Source organism: Trematomus bernacchii, unplaced genomic scaffold (assembly GCF_902827165.1).
Source record: "Trematomus bernacchii unplaced genomic scaffold, fTreBer1.1, whole genome shotgun sequence".
Classification (NCBI taxonomy): Eukaryota; Metazoa; Chordata; class Actinopteri; order Perciformes; family Nototheniidae; genus Trematomus; species Trematomus bernacchii.
Window position 1 is genome coordinate 13,750,426 of NW_022987564.1, and position 17,847 is coordinate 13,768,272.

Below are 17,847 nucleotides of genomic sequence, written 5' to 3' on the forward strand. Positions count from 1 at the left end.
ATTCTTCTGGTAACATAAAGCGTTGACTTAATGAGACAAAACAACTATTAGTTTATGAAATACACTCAGGAGTTGTACTGCTTTAGTCTTACTTTGGTGTTTCCAGTAGCTACTGGTTGTTCATGTTAGCTATTGCTCGCAGACCTAAGATAGTAGTATCTATGTCAGTTTGCTGTTTTTTTTACTTTCCTCTGCTCTGCTACTGTAAAGCCACATTTATCATTCATCCTCATCCTTTCTTTCCTTTGAGGCTGCTCTTCAGCACAAGCTATGTGGTCTTGCTTTTAACAAAGAGAAAGCTAAGCTGTTTTCCAAAAGTGTGCTTTTATTGATATTTATGGAGCTGTCTCACTACTCTAGAATTCCAGATGTGAGGAGTCACTCTATTCCTGTTGTGCAGTTTGTCAATAACATGGCACCTTCAAAAATCAAGTGAATTTAGTTTGCATACCGTTTTAAACATTAGGTTTATTCCAAACCCAGAATTATGGAATTGGGATGGATTTTACAGAACAATGGCTTTACAAAGCATCAACAATTAAATGCACTATGTTTGTAGATATTTTGTGGATGTTAAACTTAACCATTGACAACCCAAGAGACAGAACTGTTTCAGTCATTGAAACAAATGATTGATAATTAAGCATGTACAATAGACAGTGAAATTGATCACTGCTGTGTTTTGCTGGAATAAAAACACAATTGCAGATAAAAAGCTGGGCCTTGGTGAGAGATCAACCATTTTACAGCTCTAAATAAATATTAGCCTAGCTTTTTTCTGACATATTTTCAGTCAAGTTCAGATCTCTGGCAGATGAATTGAACATAGATACATCCTCTAAAACCACCAAATCAGTTCTCAAGGTGAGGATGACTGTGCTTCAGTGAAGGCTGTGTGTTAAACTGGAGATTTTAGAAGATGAAGGACTAAAGTCACATATCGGCAGGGCAGACATTTCTCCTTGTAAAGTTGTATGTCATTACTTTGCCATTTCCGCCATCAAGTGTTGTTTTCGAAGGAGGCGTCAGGCTCAGGCTCTATTTTAGTCTCATCAGGATTGTGGGCGCAGAAGTGACAGCTAGCAGTGACAAAAACAGGAAAAAATAAGTGATAGAAATAGGCTGTTTGACATCATACAATCTGCTTACTTGTTCCAAAAACATACCGGTCCATCACTCATTTATGAGGAATGAGAGCCAAAGACATTTCTTATCACACCTGAAGGCTGCTGCTGATTAAAGCTTGAGTAGTAGATTTTTGTAATTATTAAACCAAAAAAACCCAGGCAAGGGTTGCCAGATCTTTTCAACTGACAGCAGCAAGCAGCACTGGCTCCAAATTGCTTAATCTAGTGAGGAAGATGGCAAAGTTGGCAAAGAAAAGTTCAACACATATTACTGTTAAATGTTTCTAAAATACATTTCCCATCCTAGCTGTCGAGATCGATTCCAAATATGCTTTTCTGAATGCTCTAAAGAGAGTGAGAACAAATTGAAAGACATAAATGGTCTGTAAGGAGAAACAAAAGTGAAGTTCGACGCATTCGCTAAAGCCAATAAATGGGATAACTGCCAAAGATAAACAAATGTTTCAACCAGACAAATTGCTGTTGGCTGAATAAGAAAAGATGACAGCCAAACAAACCCTGGAAAACCACAAATTACTTCTTTCAGGCCGCTGTCATCAAGCAATTAGAAAAACTCTCAATGATTGGGACAAGACAACAACAACAACATCTGTGCCGATATCTATTTGACAGGAGTGAAGGTGCTCCTGCCCTCCTCCATGACATGCCATTTCAGAATCAAAAGCAGTATATGATTCAGTGACCTAATGCACTGCAAGCCGCATTTATTGAAAGCAAAAAACTCTCCGGGAAACGTCCTCCCCCACGACCCTAAATCACACCTTGCTGTCAGGATGGTATTGAAAATGTTTCTCTTCTCTACACTTCCACTGATTATTCTGAGGACACTGGAGTGTTTGTTATGGACGGTGTCAGAGAGCACTGAACCCTGCACAGCTTTCTGGTGGATCACCCATAGGAGATGATGGGATGAATGCCTCTCAAGCAACACACTGTCAGAATGCCAACAAATAGAAAAACAACAGTGGACATTTGCTCAAGGACTGGACCTAAGTACAATTCTAAGGTACTTTTACTTATCAAGTGTACTCTATACTTCCACTTCAATTATTATTACTCCAATATTGCACTTTTTACTACACTGCATTCATTATATAATTAATTAAATGAACGACAAAATGTACTGAATATTTCTTCTCATTTAATGATGAACATAAGTGCTGAGGAAAAATCTAGAGAATAAAAGCTAACCTGTTTCAATATATTAAGAGAGAACATATAGTGCGATGTAAAAACAAAAGTACAATTTTACATCAGAGTTTCTGACAGATTTGAGTCGGTATGTATCCTGAAATCTCTATTAAGATTTATTCACAACACTATTTCATTAAATGATGACACATTGTCCTACCTATACCTTTTTTATACATAATGAATACTTTCACTTAGAAACCATAAGTACATTTTTATAATGCTATACTGTACTGAAGGTGTGAATGTACTTTTACTTAGCAGGGTGTTTCCATAGTGTTCCACTGGTACTTTTATTCCAGGATAAGGTCTGAATACTGAGCCAGAGTCTTATTACTTGTGTTTTTTCTCAGTGAGCTGGAAAGGATATAATTAATTAATGAGCACACCATGAGAGATTGTTTTCAATGACACTATAACTATGCCAAGAAACTGACTAAAAGGTTGAATTGTGATTAACATTATAAAGCCACATCACAAACACAGCAGAGATGACCTGGTCTGTTCTGATCTCTGATAAGAAAACAAGGTCCCGAGACGCCCCCAGTAAAACGGAGATAATAAACATGAGCTGGCTGCGTTTAAAACAAAGCCAACTTGAGATGCGCAGCACGAAGCGTTGCTCCTTCTCCCTGCCTCTTTATTCATTCCCCCTCTCCTTCCCTTCACCCTGACTCAATTCATGACTGGTGCGCAACAACTCCGGAGGAGAAATGAATTATACATCCTCTGCCGATAGCAACTAAACAATGGCGCCAGCAGAGGGAGAGGAAGATGGATGGGTGAGAAGAAGATGATAGGGGTAAAGTAAGTGGAGGCACACAGAGGAAGGACAGAACGGGTGGGTGGGATACTGAAATGCTTTTACTTTTTAAACGGAAACAGTTACTATAAATAGCACCATTACATTCTTCCCTCTCTCCTCCCTGACATGCAAGCATGGCGAGGGAAGAGAGATAGATGAGGAAGGGGTTTATTCTCTCAATGAGATCAGTAAAACAGAGGGCGAATGAGGGGAGAAAATGAATGGAGATGTTAAGAATAGCGGCATCCGTGTCCAGCCAAATTAATTCCCATTACTGAGGGGAGGATTAATAAAGAATTGGATTAATCTTACATGACTCCGTCTCTTAATTACTGTACAGGGTTTGGAACAAGGAGCAATTACAAAACCAGTCACAAGAACATTGTGTACGTTTGTGAGAGAGGAGCATGTAATCAGGATATACTGCTTAATCATTTTGCTCTTGCAACACTTTGTGTGCTCCCAAAGAATATTGAATATGGAGGTTTTAATAAACTTTCATTTGGCCACTGCTGAGATGTTAAAAGGGTAAATGGAGGCCTAAAAATAAAACTCTACATCGTTGTTGGTGGAAGCTTTTCAAATACACGCCTGATTTTTTATTTGTAGTTTGTATGAAAAGATTAAGTCAAAACTTTTTTAAATTGCAAACGTGGAAATGCATATCCAACTGATCTGATAGCATAAAAGCTTAGGAGGTGTATATTTTATATTGTTTTAAATTATTTACTTGCCATTTTTCCGAACACCCAGCCAAATGATGCTAACTACTGTATAGTAGTAGTAGCTGGCAGCAGTAATTCATCAAATACAATGAAAAAGTTCCTTAATAACATTAACCGGCCAAGCAGTGCTGAAAAAACAGTAACTTTTGAACACTTACCACAATATAACAAACAAATTAAAATCATTGACTGAAAATATAACTGAATACATGTCAATATTCCAATAACATAGATTCAGATTTAAGTCATTAAAGGTTAATGATTACATTGAGGACAAAACATTTCTGAAGGACCTGTGTACTTCCTAATCACTGCATCAGTTGCAGCCTGACATGGATACTTACAAAATGTAGCTGAGGGTTCAGCAAGTCAGATGACTCAATGTCAAAATGATTTATTCTCACTGAACACTTACTATATTTAATAGAGTGTAAAGGGGGGAATAATATGTAATTATTTTGGCTATTTTTTCTCCTTACTTCCCCATGAATGTGCAGAAACTCAGCTGAAACAAATGCACGTTTGGAACCAAGGTAATGGAAAAAGCCAAACTATGTTTTCATGTGCTAACTGTGTGCTAACCCCAGAGCCTGTGGTACACAGCCAAGGCTGGTTCAAAGTGAAACCAGTAGTGGGTCCATAATCAAAAGTGAAGTTTGCTCTGTGTGGGCGCTCAGGCTCATAGTGATCTCTTTCTCTTTGGCTGACTCTCAAAGCGCAGCAGAATGAATTGTCTGTGAATAGAATCAACTGTGTGACCCAGAAACAAAGCCTTGAGATGGCAGGCAGGGCCAGATGACGGTGGAGTTTATACCAACTCTGCACTGCAGCCATGACCTTTTACCTGCTTCAATGTTTAGCAAAAAAGGTCATACCATTCAAAATCCTCTAAAAAGGCATGCACACGGGACAGAAAGAACATGGGCTCTTTCTTCCCCTAACCAAACTGAGCCAAACAGACGCTCTTTTTGGATTTGAAGATGTGGCTGGCACCAAATCTGGCAGAATGTGAGCAAAGTGACATTTCAGTCATCCATTCAGCTGTTAACAGTTGCTTGGAGCTGAATCAAAAAATCACCCCAACACTGAAAATAATGACGCAGTTCAGGGAATGAATGGCACATATTTCTCAGCTGGTCAGCTTCCTCCATCTGTCATCTCCCTCCAATCAGCTCGCACACACTCGTGCATGCTCCATAGTGATTAACATGCACTTGAACACATTCCTGCCTGTAGAAATGCCGTTCTGACACGGCCTGATTCTCACACAAGCTGATTTCAAAAAGTGAGCAAACCTACCAAATCTACATGGGGTGTTAAAAGAGTCCATCCCCTGCTCTCTAAAGGAGGAGAGAAATGTGCTGAGAGTGTGTGAATGGGTGAGGAGAGGGTGTTACCCTGAGGAAAGAGTGTCTCCATCAGTTGAGGACAGAAGACATTGTCAGATCCTTGTTACACGCTTACTAAAGTAATAATTAGAATATCTTTGAAGGGTAGAGAGACAGAGAGAAGGACGTCGCCTGCAGTATGGGATGTTAGGAAGGGTTTGAGATTAAATTCAGGAGGAAGATGTATAGAGGATCTCTTCTCTCATGCTGATTCTTTTTCCAAGCCCTAGTCTTGTGATTAATTCACTCAAGAGCACACACTTTGGAGAGGACCCCACTCGTATGATTAACGCTGGGTATGAAACTCAATATGTTTTTATATGTGAATATCAATGAGTTTTATAAAGTGTGTGCCAAAAGCTGGCATTTATAATCTTGCTAAATTAAACCTCAATGACATCATTCCTGTCAGAATATTGCTTGTGTTACAGCTTATTATGGCTAAAGCTGATTTAAAGCTGCTTTGGTTAAGAAGATTTAACATTGGAGAAATGGTTACATTTGCTTGAATGAAAAAAAACGATTTTGTAAAACAACATCTTCGATTCTTAAAAGCTATAAAGATTTACCATATACAAAGGCCTAAAAATCATTAAAAAATAAATGTTTTGTGACGGGAATTCTATTATATAAGCTCTACAGGGGCACATTTTGTATTTTTACTTCATTAAAGCTTTTTATTAACACCTAAATCTGCCATTAACCGCCTTCTTGTTATGCACGGCTTCATTGGAGCAATAAAGATTTAATTGTGCTGCTCAATGGCACCTTCACCGACAGTCTTTGTCGGAAAAAAGTGTAAAAGCAGAGCTACAGAATTAAACTGGTTAACAATACGTTGTGCTCGGAGAGAAAGGCTCTGTAAAATGCAAGTGCTTCTTTGTTTAGGCATGCTTCAACATCATCAAATCAAATCAAATCAAGTTTTATTTATAAAGCACATTCAAAAGCGATTTTTGGTCGAGCCAAAGTGCTGTACATGTAATAAAAACACATTACTACAATCACAATAAAAGACAATAAATTACAACAGATATATATATAAAAAAAACACAAGGACAAGTCAGGAGTCGTGCTCCGCTCTAACTAGAAGGCCAGAGAGAAGAAGTGTGTTTTTAGTGTAGATTTAAAAAACCCTAGGGTCTGGGCCGACCTCACATGGAGGGGCAGAGAGTTCCAGAGCCTAGGGCCAGCTGCTGCGAAGGCTCGGTGCCCTCGGGTTTTAAGCCTGGTCTTGGGCACTACCAGCAGCAGCTGGTCAGCAGACCTTAAAGCTCTGGCTGGGGTGTAGCGCTGGAGCAGTTCAGCTATATAGGCCGGAGCCAGCCCATTTACTGCTTTAAAAACAAATAAAAGGATTTTAAAATCAATTCTGAACCGAACTGGAAGCCAGTGTAGTGAGGCCAGAATTGGGGTGATGTGGTCACGCTTTTTGTGGCCAGTCAGCAAACGTGCAGCTGCGTTTTGGACTAGCTGCAGGCGTTTAATTGAGGCCTGGTCCATACCCACATACAGAGCGTTGCAATAGTCCAGTCTTGAGGTAACAAAGGCGTTAATAACCCTTTCTAAGTCATTAAAAGATAAATACGACTTGGTTTTGGCCAATAGTCTTATTTTAAAAAAAAGCAGGATTTGACTACGGTGCTGACCTGCTTGTCGAATTTAAAAGTGCTAGTGAAGGTCACTCCAAGGTTCATGACAGAGGGGAGGATGTTTTTATTGAGAGAGCCCAGAATATCAACCGGAGAGGCTGGAGGTTGGGGTCCAAAAAAGATGACCTCAGTCTTGCTCTCATTGAGGTTGAGAAAGTTTTTGCTCAGCCAGGATTTTATCTCTGTTAAGCAGTCCATCAACTGCTGTAGTGAGTGTTTGACATTTGCTTTGAGAGGCAGATATATCTGTACATCGTCGGCGTAGCAGTGGAAGGGAATATTGTGTTTAGTTAGAATTGACCCTAGGGGCAGTATGTACAGTAAAAAGAGGATGGGGCCCAGAATAGAGCTTTGGGGAACCCCACAGGTAAGACCAAAGGTTGCAGCAACCTGCAGTTGAGGTGTCAGATACAGTAGAATGGGTGTTTCTGCCTTTAGAGGAATGAGAGTGTGTGGTGATGTAAGTGAACTAGGTATTCCTCGTCTAGCCTCACAGGGTTTAGGTGTCTCCGTTTCAAACACTGAGATAAGTAGGGCATCAGTGTGTTACCCTGAAGGAACCAGGCATCCTTAATAGAGTTATGGCTTTTAAAATTCACAAGGCTCTGCGGTTTGATTCATGAGGCCCAGGTGATCTCAGGTAACACTCACAGCAGTGAATCAGTGGGTCAGCTCTGTGGTTGCTAAAAGCACAGAATTTGTTAACTTTTTTTGACACTAAATGTTCCATTAGTGGGCCAAAAGTACATAATAGTCCGAGGACAAAAATGGTGTCTGTCAGCAGGTTGACAAGACTTGTGTAGCCAGTATACTGTATATAAGGGTCTAGCATGGGCATAGTGGACCGATCAAATATTGCAATAGAGTGGCGAAGTCCCTCCCCTTCCGGTGGACCTCCATGGGACCTTATTTCGGAAAGATTATGTATTGAAGTCAATGGAGAGAGAAAGATTATCTTTCGATCCCGTTTGAATTGTGCCACGAATTACACATATGATGTTTGTCAATTTAAAAGATAATTTTGCAAGTAAAAAAAATAAAAATGTGTCGTAAAACTGTGAAGTAACACATTTGTTTGTGTGAAACGCTCAATGAACTACATCTCTGGTCAACAACACACGTCACCAAGATGGCCGTCACTACTGTCTTGTCAACAAAACGATTGACTACCCTCACTATCACCACAATGAAACACGTCCTGAAGAATGTCATGCAAAGCTGCCTGCCTGCCTTCCTTTGATTCTCTCTGAACTGCCTGGTCGTTTTAATGTTTAATGTCAACCATTTGTGCAGATAGCATGAAGTAGAGAAGATCGCCGATGCTAACGTTAGCGTTAGCATTTCTCCCCCGGGCTTAAATGGTGTATTATAGAATGATCACACCGGTGACAGTACTATTCAAAGGGTTCACGAAATATGACTACTACTCTTACTGTTTAACATTTTGGGTTACTTAATGTTACTTCATGTTAAGGCTAATAAAAATGACAAGGCTGTAATGCTAACTAACGTGCTAGCTACTAGCTAGGTAGCTAACTTGATCAAGCCACTCCTGGTCCTTTCATCAGACGGGAAGCAAAAGAACGAGCAAGACCCATTGCTGGTATAATAACAACCTGGTACTAAGCACACAGGCATCTTGTTAAAGTTATCTTATCTTAGCTAGCGCCATATAGATAGATTATATCTATATGGCGCTGATCTTAGCTATCTCTTAGTGGAGGAAAACAATTGTGACATCACTTACGCGACTCTGGGATTTGTAGTCTTTCTAGTTACGTATTTTTCATAGTCTTATATTTCAACAGTTTTATGACAAACTGTGACTTTTTTGACATGGAAATTATTTTTTAAGATTGACAAACATCATATGTGTACTTCATGGCACAATTCAAACGGGATCGAAAGATAAGTTTTCTCTCTCCATTGACTTCAATACATTATTTTTCCGAAATAAGGTCCCATGGGGCGGAAGTCGATGGGCGTGACTTCGCCACTCTATGAATCACACAAATTATTCTCCTGTTTTGTCAACATTGCCAAAGGACATTTGGCCTTTCAACTTATGCATTTGATATATTAATCGATTAACCGTTTAGTCAAAAAAGGGTAATCACAAAATAGATAAATCCCTAATTTAATTAATTGATGCCAAATTGATGTCTTTATTTTCCTCTCCTTTACCAACCGTCAAAATTGTACATTTTCACGTTTTAGAGACTGGAATGAAAACGATTTAGTTTTATATTACTCTAAAATGATTGTAAAACATCTAGTATTCTAGTAAATCAAAAGGAGAAGTTTATGTATTTTTTCCAAATACACGTATTCTTTTTCTTGCCGAGTTTTACTGTAAATCAAAGGATTAATTTACGAGTCATGTCGGTACAATAAATACTGAGGCTAAGTCGGGAAAGGCTTAGCTTTTAGTCTGGGCCAATAAGGGTTGAATACTGGAGTTGCATAATAGTAGCCTGGTAATATACATGTAATGAACCCTTACTAACAAGACATGACATCTGGATGAATTCATGTCAAGTTCCTTTCAGTATTACTGGCTTAAGTGCACTCATTATTGCATACATAGCCTACAGAAGAATCTCACCAGGCTGAACTGACTGAGAAAGGACACTTAGAAAAAAACTGCACAATTAGGGGATGACTCCGCGGTAAAAAATATGCTTACCTAAAACCCTAAATCGAGACCTTCTGACATTGTTATATACGCAATTATTCGTATTATAGGCTTATTAGGATAGCTCATTTGTCTACTGTAGGGACGCAGAGGACTGACTTCATTGCTAACTTACAAAGTGAAGTCATGTAACAAGTTATCCAGCCAGAGAGACTCCTCGTGGGGCTCTTAATTCACCCTGACATCCTATCAGAAGTTAACTGTGCTCAAACTTCACAGACTGCTCTCTGAAACCCCGAGGCTCGATCAGCCGTGATTGGTTGGTCCCGTGTCAAGCAGGCGCAAATGTGCTCAGCTTTGAACATTTCTCAGCTGCAGAGAGCGAGGGAGGATTTTAAAAAAGAGGATGAAGAGAAAAAAAGTGGTAGGGAGGTATGGAAAGTGAGAATGAGAAAGGGTGGGGAAAAAAGAGTTTGTGAGATGGAGCCAGAAAGAAGAAGACGGAGAGGAATGACCCACTTTACAGCAAAAACGCATACGAGCTAAATATAACTGTATATTCACTGTGAAGCATGTTTCCCCGGAATAAAGCTTTTAACACGCCTGGCTTCAAAGGCACACAGTAAAAGCACAACAAAAATAGTCTTCTTTTAGTGCCGAGTAACATTTACAGACCTCTGATAAGAGACACAAGCCTTAATTCTGCCCAACAACAGGGAATATTGTAGATTAAGTAGAATGTTGAGGATAATGTTACTTTGAACCTGATACAAGGTTTGCATTATTAACTTTAACTGCAACAACAACAACAACTACAGACTTACTGTCACAATTGAATGTTCTTTATTTGATGTCACATGCATGTTTTTACAGTGCAGGTACAACACAGTAAATACAGTAAAAAAATATGCCTATGTTCTTCTATTTAACTAGCTTAAAGTAACCCTTATCACTAAAACAAAATTCTACCTCACAGAGACTACAAGTGTTTGGTCCATCTGCATCTTCCTAGAAGTACATTTTCACATGGTTCATAATAATGTTGTATTTATAGTGGCAATTTGTATCGAACAAAATAGATATTTCTCTTTCTTCTAAAGGCAGCTAATGCTAGCCACACTTGTATTGAACAATTCATGTAAGTGAATAAAACCTTTCTTATTTGACATTTTAACCGTGTAGATGCATTTTGTATGTGCACTTTTAAACCATCACGTCTATAAAATTAAAAATAAAATTGAAAGAACCTTGTTTTCATAATATGTATCTTATTAAGTCAATTAGTCTGCAGGTGAGAAATCTGGATTCAACCTTTGTTTACCTGCCAGATTGTCTGTGTCTCAGCTTTTACATTCTAGCCTTCTGCATCACTTGTTATTCGTGACCTTTTGCTCGTCTTTGCCCTTTTCATTCTGGGTGCCTCTCTGCTGCTGAATCATGTTTTTGGTTTTGACCATCAACACAGTAAACTCTACTTTTGTTGTAACTTTTCGACCTCCAAGTTGGGCATTTGAATCCCAGTATCTCAAAAACGGCAGATGAAACACTCAATATATGAATTTTATAAAGACTACTATACTGTATATAGTCACTATAGTGATTACTACAGGACACCTACCTTGACTTGTCAATAATGCTTTTATGTTAAAATTAACCCTGACCTTTTTGTAGTTTACAGAAAAACTAAACCGAAGAGATGTTGCTGTTTTGTTGCCGTTTTATTGCCGTTTTATGCTTATTGGACCTTTCTAGGTTGTTTTTTCTTTAAGTGCTGATATAACTAGTGGTGTTGTAATAAGCTCTGCTGAAGCCATCCCTCCAAACATATGCAATGGAACAATTACAAATTATTCGTTTTGGTCTACAAGTTATTTCCTTTTCAGACAGTGTAAAGCACTGCGATTGTGGTGCACAAGACTTTTTATGAGATTTGACATCCCGACTTGACATGCCTTACATTTAAACAGCACACCTAACACAGCATTTGCGCACATTTCCTCAAGCATCATTGTCTGAAACAACATACAGCCTAAAAGAAGCTATAAGAATAAACTCTGCAGTCCTGCTGCCACGCCATGCCTCGTAACAACTGTCTTCACCTGACAATGACTTTCTCCATCTGAGCCCACGCGCTGACACAACCTGCCTCAGATCTGCAGCTTCAATCAGTCAGCAAGATCAGAGCCCTGAGAACCTCACGGTCATCAGGGACCGGAGCTGACGCACCGCCAAGTTTCTGCACTCCACACAACGGGGTGCCAAATGATGCAGAATATTTCACAAAAGGCTCAAAGGTCGTCGTTTGTGACAGAGAAGAGAGGCGAACAAAAGGCTGAGAAGTGATCGATGAATGGCTGGAAAATTCACAGATCTTTATATCTTCCCCTGGGTCTAATTTCCCTTATGCTCATACGTCATGAAGGTCGATGAAAATACCGTGTACAGAATATTTTGTTGTGCCCTGTTTGGTAACACCGACCAAGGACCGATGCCGTCAGCCAGGTTACATTGCTTTTAAAATAAAGCAGTGCTGTATAAATAAATACATAAATAGAGATTGGATGCTGCAGAGGATTTTGATGGAAAAATAAAGACAAAACAAAGCAACACTCCTCTCGTTGTTTTGCCTCAGCTAATCTGCATATTCATCAGATCTAAATGTGGAAAATCCACACCTTTTCTCTCTTTGAGCACTGTGAATCTGCTTCAATTTGTGCAAGTGTGTCAAGTTCAAAATTGGTTTACAATTCTAATTAATTGGGCCATATCAGTAATCATTTCAAAGTGACACAGATATCCAATCATTTTACGAGTCAGAAAATGCTATCTGTTCTTTGCAGTTATTGTTTATTGAATTAGATTACCATGAGCTCAACATAATTATGTAGAGTGCAAGTCCACAGCCAAGAAAATGTTATTTGCATGTCATTTTATTTATGAGCATGGAATTATAACACTGGAGTTTGTTATTATTTACTATAACTTGATCATTCTATTTCAGTTTGTGGGCTACAGCCAGTTTATGGTAGCAGCACGTTAACAGCTTCATCCTCTGAACGCGTGTACTGTCTGTTCAAAAAACTGCAGGAACCCAGAACACAGACAAAAAAACATAACCCCCTTCACATCTCAACTATTGTAAATGTTACGGGTCCCCGATATGACCACAGTAGCAGTGATGATACCTGTATTAAGCAGCTGAAACAGGAGCATGAGGACACAGTGTTTCCTTGCAGATCGCTTCTCTGGTTGTTTTATTGCACAACAAAATCATGTAACATATTATGTAAATAACCCAATTTGTGTTCTGTGAAACTGAAAAGGATATTACATTTTGTCTTTCGTTGCAGTTGTATATACGTCTTAAATGTAATTTAGGTTAACTTCTTGTTTTATTTAGATGCTTTTATTTTGAAGGCGAGTTTACGCTGTTGACAGGAAGTTGTTGCTATGGAAACAACATGACGGTATCTGATATCTTCTACATATAAAGACGGAGAAAGTAAAGAATAAAGTTTATGTTTAAATGTTAGCAGCCCCCGAAGAGGCACAAGCTCTTACGTTGAGTCTGGAGTTTCAATAAATTCTAAATCATCAGTAAAGTCTACGACCATATGTCAGAGGGATATGCTACATATTAACTTTCAATTGTATGCATTTCAGTTCTTCATTAACATTACTTAATTAACACTTCACTTTCCTGACAGTTCCACTAACATACATTCACTGTCGATTGTTATTTTCCTATATTCTTTGCGGAATTTGGCCATGTAAAATGTCGTCTTGGTTTGCCGTACAGCCAATGCGTGACGTCATTAGTAAGCGTAACGGACCCCGTGCTGATCTGGTAGGCCGTGCACATCTGGTACCTACACCGGTAGATTAGTAAGCCTGGTGTTTACGTAATCAGTCAGGCTGATCTTGATGAGCCTGAAGGGTGTTCTTTTCCCCATAATGACCAAGTCGCTGCACATTATCCCGCTTATTACATGGCCAGATACTAAACAAACTAAGGAATCGACTCCCAATATTAATTGAAATGATTTACAACTTCACGGGAGCACTGTCCAACTCTGTTCACAGTTTCTGATCCACTAACAAGTCCTTAAACACTGCAGAGCCCATACCGTGTTCCTGTTAGGGTTTACTTCTTGTCTGTCTTCTTCTGTTCATTTATCTGACGTCCAGCCAGTGGTTGCGTTAGACATTTTCGTTGTCCGTCATTTTGACGGACAGGATCGTAACATTTCCGTCATAATCCATTATTACCCGTCACTATATTTTCATGTTTTAATGATGAGACATATTTAATATTTATGTCTGGGTACTAAGCAGCAAATGTTCATTCATTCCTTTTTTTTTATGATTCATACAGAACTTTTAAGGGCATGGAGAAAAAAAAAGATGAACAGAGACACCGACCGTGCGGTCACTTTTCATGTCAAAACGAATATGAATGATTTATTTTTCCTTGCTACTTGCTTGTCCCTCTGCTGCTGGCTGAACGTTGTCAGTTTTAGTCTTACTGGCTTGTCCTTCATCCTCCACTGCATCAATCCCTCTTTTTTCACCTCGTTTATCCACACCATCACAATTACAGGGCTTATTAAAAAAAGCTTCGGACACTCGGCTGCCGTGACATTTTGCGATTGCTAAAGCCGGTTAAACAACGAGGTAATCAACGAGATCAAATACAAGACTAGACAATAGCTACTTAATATGCACACACTCGCCACCAACTGGACAGGGGTGTGAATTACTAAATAATAGTTACAGTAGAGTACAGTAGATCGCCCTCAGTCGACCTGGCCACTGAGGATGTAATATAATGTGGGCATTTTGGCGCTGTTCCGAGTTGTGTTCTAATCTGTCAAAATGACGGACTGCTTTCAGAGTTTTCCGTCATTCTTGGAAAAATTACGTCTTAGACGGAAAATATTCGGTTAACGCGACCTCTGCGTCCAGCGCTCCGTCTTTTACCCTCTTTTACTTTATCTTTCTTGATCCTCCTTAGCAACGGAATTGACCAATCAGCATCGAGTATTCAACTAAGCCTTGTAATAAAAGTTGTTAGTAGCCTTAAGGGCCTACACAGTTGCTGCACTAAACTACATTTTAGCATTTAAAATACCTAGCCATTATTTTGCGGTTATTTTGGTGAAAGTAACTCAAAAGTAATATAAAAGTAGTGTAACTCATTACATTTCAGAGACAGTAATATTGCAATGTAACTTATTACTTAAAAAAGACAGTAATAAGTCATATGTAATTTATTACATTTTGGAAGTAACTTGCCCAACACTGCATAGAAGACATGGAAACCCAGCAGAAATGCAGATATTGAAATATGAATAATCTATATATATTTTGTATTATAACAGGCCAACTTTGGTACTTCATGGTAAACATATAAAACAGTGACAAAAGTTTACTTGTTGTAATCTCAACAATAGATGAAATGCACCTTTTGCACGAGGGCTAAGATTTGTAACCTTGGTGTCAGCTTTTTGGGTATTTTACTGGCATCCATTCCCGCTAAATCTGGTTAAACTAAGAGAAAATAGAGTTGCTCAAAAACAAAGACCCTGTTGAGCTTATCCATTACAGCACCAGACTCTATTTGCTTAACCTTCTCTTGTTTTCTCTCCAGCTGACTGTCACAGAGACGGTGATACAACCTGAGCCAGCTAAAGCATTCAGGCCTGAGACAGATCCCATAGAACTGTAATGAGTTAGTTTCAGACTTGCAGACAGAGCTTCACCAGGTATAGGGTGGGGGTGCAGGTCTCTCTAAGTCTGTTGATTAAATCTTATATGGGCATGCTGACATTGCTACAGGACAAGTGTGTGTCCTATACCACTTTTTCTATCAATATTTTCTATTTTTATTCTCTGCTTAGCACTCATTCAGAATTCCACTCAGCAGCACTTTAGTATGGTGCATCAAAGACGGCTGTAGGTCCACCCAAGGGATGATTACACAACACGGCTCTCCCATGACATTTGCTACATCTTCTGTCATCCTAATCCCCCTCCTGCTGAGTAAGGTCGGGAAGATGCTCCCTCAGCGTAGCAACACCTGATTAGCGTGACTAAAATGTAATCCTGTTCCACCGAGTCAAATAAACATGTTTACTTCACTAATTCTATTTCTTGGCTAGATCCCCTGGATGGATTTAGGATGAGTATTCTGAATGGGTGCATGGGCAGGCAGAGCGGGGCAGGACATATCAAGGAGCTTTGACGCACAGAGGCACAGAGGACTGAAATGAACAACTTGTGCCAAGGGGGTAAACAGTGTCTGCTGAGGCTGGACAAGGGGTCCAGTCTTTCTTACGTATGCATGTATCTAATTCTAAACGCATAGACACAAGCTTTCGTCACATGTTCATATGCCCCTACTGTATATCAAACTCTTTATTACTGCCCTAAGGTCATGTAGCCTTTTATAACTAGCCTTATGTAATAGTATAATGACATAAGCATTCATTCAAACAAAAAATAAGACTGTGTGCTGGTGACCAAGTGGTTACGATGTATACCATATAACCACATGATTACTTTTACCAGAGGCCTTTCATGTCCTGTTTGTCTCCATACGGCTAACTGTAGCAAGTACAATTGGGTTATACAAATTGGGCTGTGTAAGTGCGAGTAGGTGGGTACAGTACAGATAGAAAAAGTATGCTCCTTTGAAGCAACTATGGACTTTCAACATCACAGCAGCAATATTTTGCTCTTCTGTCCTGATGTTCTTGAAGAAAAGAGTGGAACTAACATTATGCTACACTTTTCATGCCAATTGCATTGTTTGTTTAACACCGATTGCAATTCCAGATGGCTTTGGATTGTGCAGTGGAAAGAAATGTCATGGTTTGACTTGCCTTTGGTACCCCTTCTATGTCAACATGGTTGTTTGACCGATGAGGACTTCTTTGACACAATGCTATTGCTCAACGCAGCTTTGTGACAAAAGGGCCGTATTCGTTACTTCGCAAAAACAGATAATCTGACATTACTAACCACTTAATGCCGTCATTAGCAAGGAGGTTTGCACAATCGTCTATGTACATAGCCAATTTGCGTTGGTTCAGAGAGTATTAGGAGAGGTATGATGCAGCATTAGCCAGCTGTGTGGGGAATATAAAATGTGGACAATGTTTTTAGACAGCTATTGCTGTCACTCTTCATATTAGGGCTGTACCCGAATATCCGAATATTCGTTCGTTGGAGTACTATTCGAGTTTCAATTTCGTTATTCGGATATTCGTGCACTGCGGCTGCCAAATTTAACTTATTGAAAACTCCTATATCAACGTAAGAGCTTGTGCCTATTCGGGGGGTGCTAACACTTAACCATAAAGGTTATCGTTTACTTTCTCCGTCTTTATATGTAGATATGACTTTTCTCCATTAATCTCCGTCATGTTGTTTCCATAGCAACAACAACTTCCTGTCAACAGCGCTAACTCTCGTTCAAAATAAAAGCATTGGCTTCCAAATAGGAAGCCAAGCCAAATTACACTTAAGACATATACAACTGCAATGAAAGTAACAAACACAATGCAATATCCTTTTCAATTTCAAAGAACACAAATTGGGTTATATACATTAACAAATAACTATAAAACAACAATACTGTAGAATAACAAAATGAATGCCGTGAATAAAACCGAAATACACGTTTATACGCACCCCCCGCGCGCGGGCGGAATATTCGCTGCTGATTACTACCGAATATCCGGAGCCCGAAAAATGGTATTCGGGACAGCCCTACTTCATATGGGTATGCAGTCCAGAAGAGAATCCATGAGAATAAGCCAATGACTTTGCCCTCCAGTTTTGTCGTTCAGAACAGCTATTAAAACATTTTTACTTAGTGAAAAACTGTTATAATCTAGTAAAACCAGGGCATCAGTCAATATGGTTAGAGCTAAATATAGAACCAGTAATGAAGTCATTCATATTGGTTGTTATGAGGCAACAGTACTTGAGAGTTTGAATGTCTCCAACTGTGTTTGTACTTGAGGCAGGATGATAATAAGCCTCGTCACTGGGAGTCAAGTATGTAGTGCAACTGCTGTGCCTGATTAGAACAATTAAAAGGGATATGAAGCTGTTTGTTTGCATCTGTAATGAGTTTGGTTTCAAAACACAAGCATAGATGCATGTGATAGAAGAGTGTGAGAACAAGCCATCCTCCTTCACTAAATAATTATGTCAACCATCTCAAAGATGGCATCAGATTCACTGTCCAACACGGTGTAACAATCCCCAAGACTCATGTCTCACACCTCCTGCAG

General features: G+C 39.3%; 1 protein-coding gene across 4 annotated transcripts in view; it reads right to left on the reverse strand.

The window, feature by feature from the left end:
* samd12 (sterile alpha motif domain containing 12) overlaps positions 1 to 17,847 on the reverse strand; it is a 104,810-nt gene that overhangs the window by 82,287 nt on the left and 4,676 nt on the right. The window lies entirely within an intron of this gene.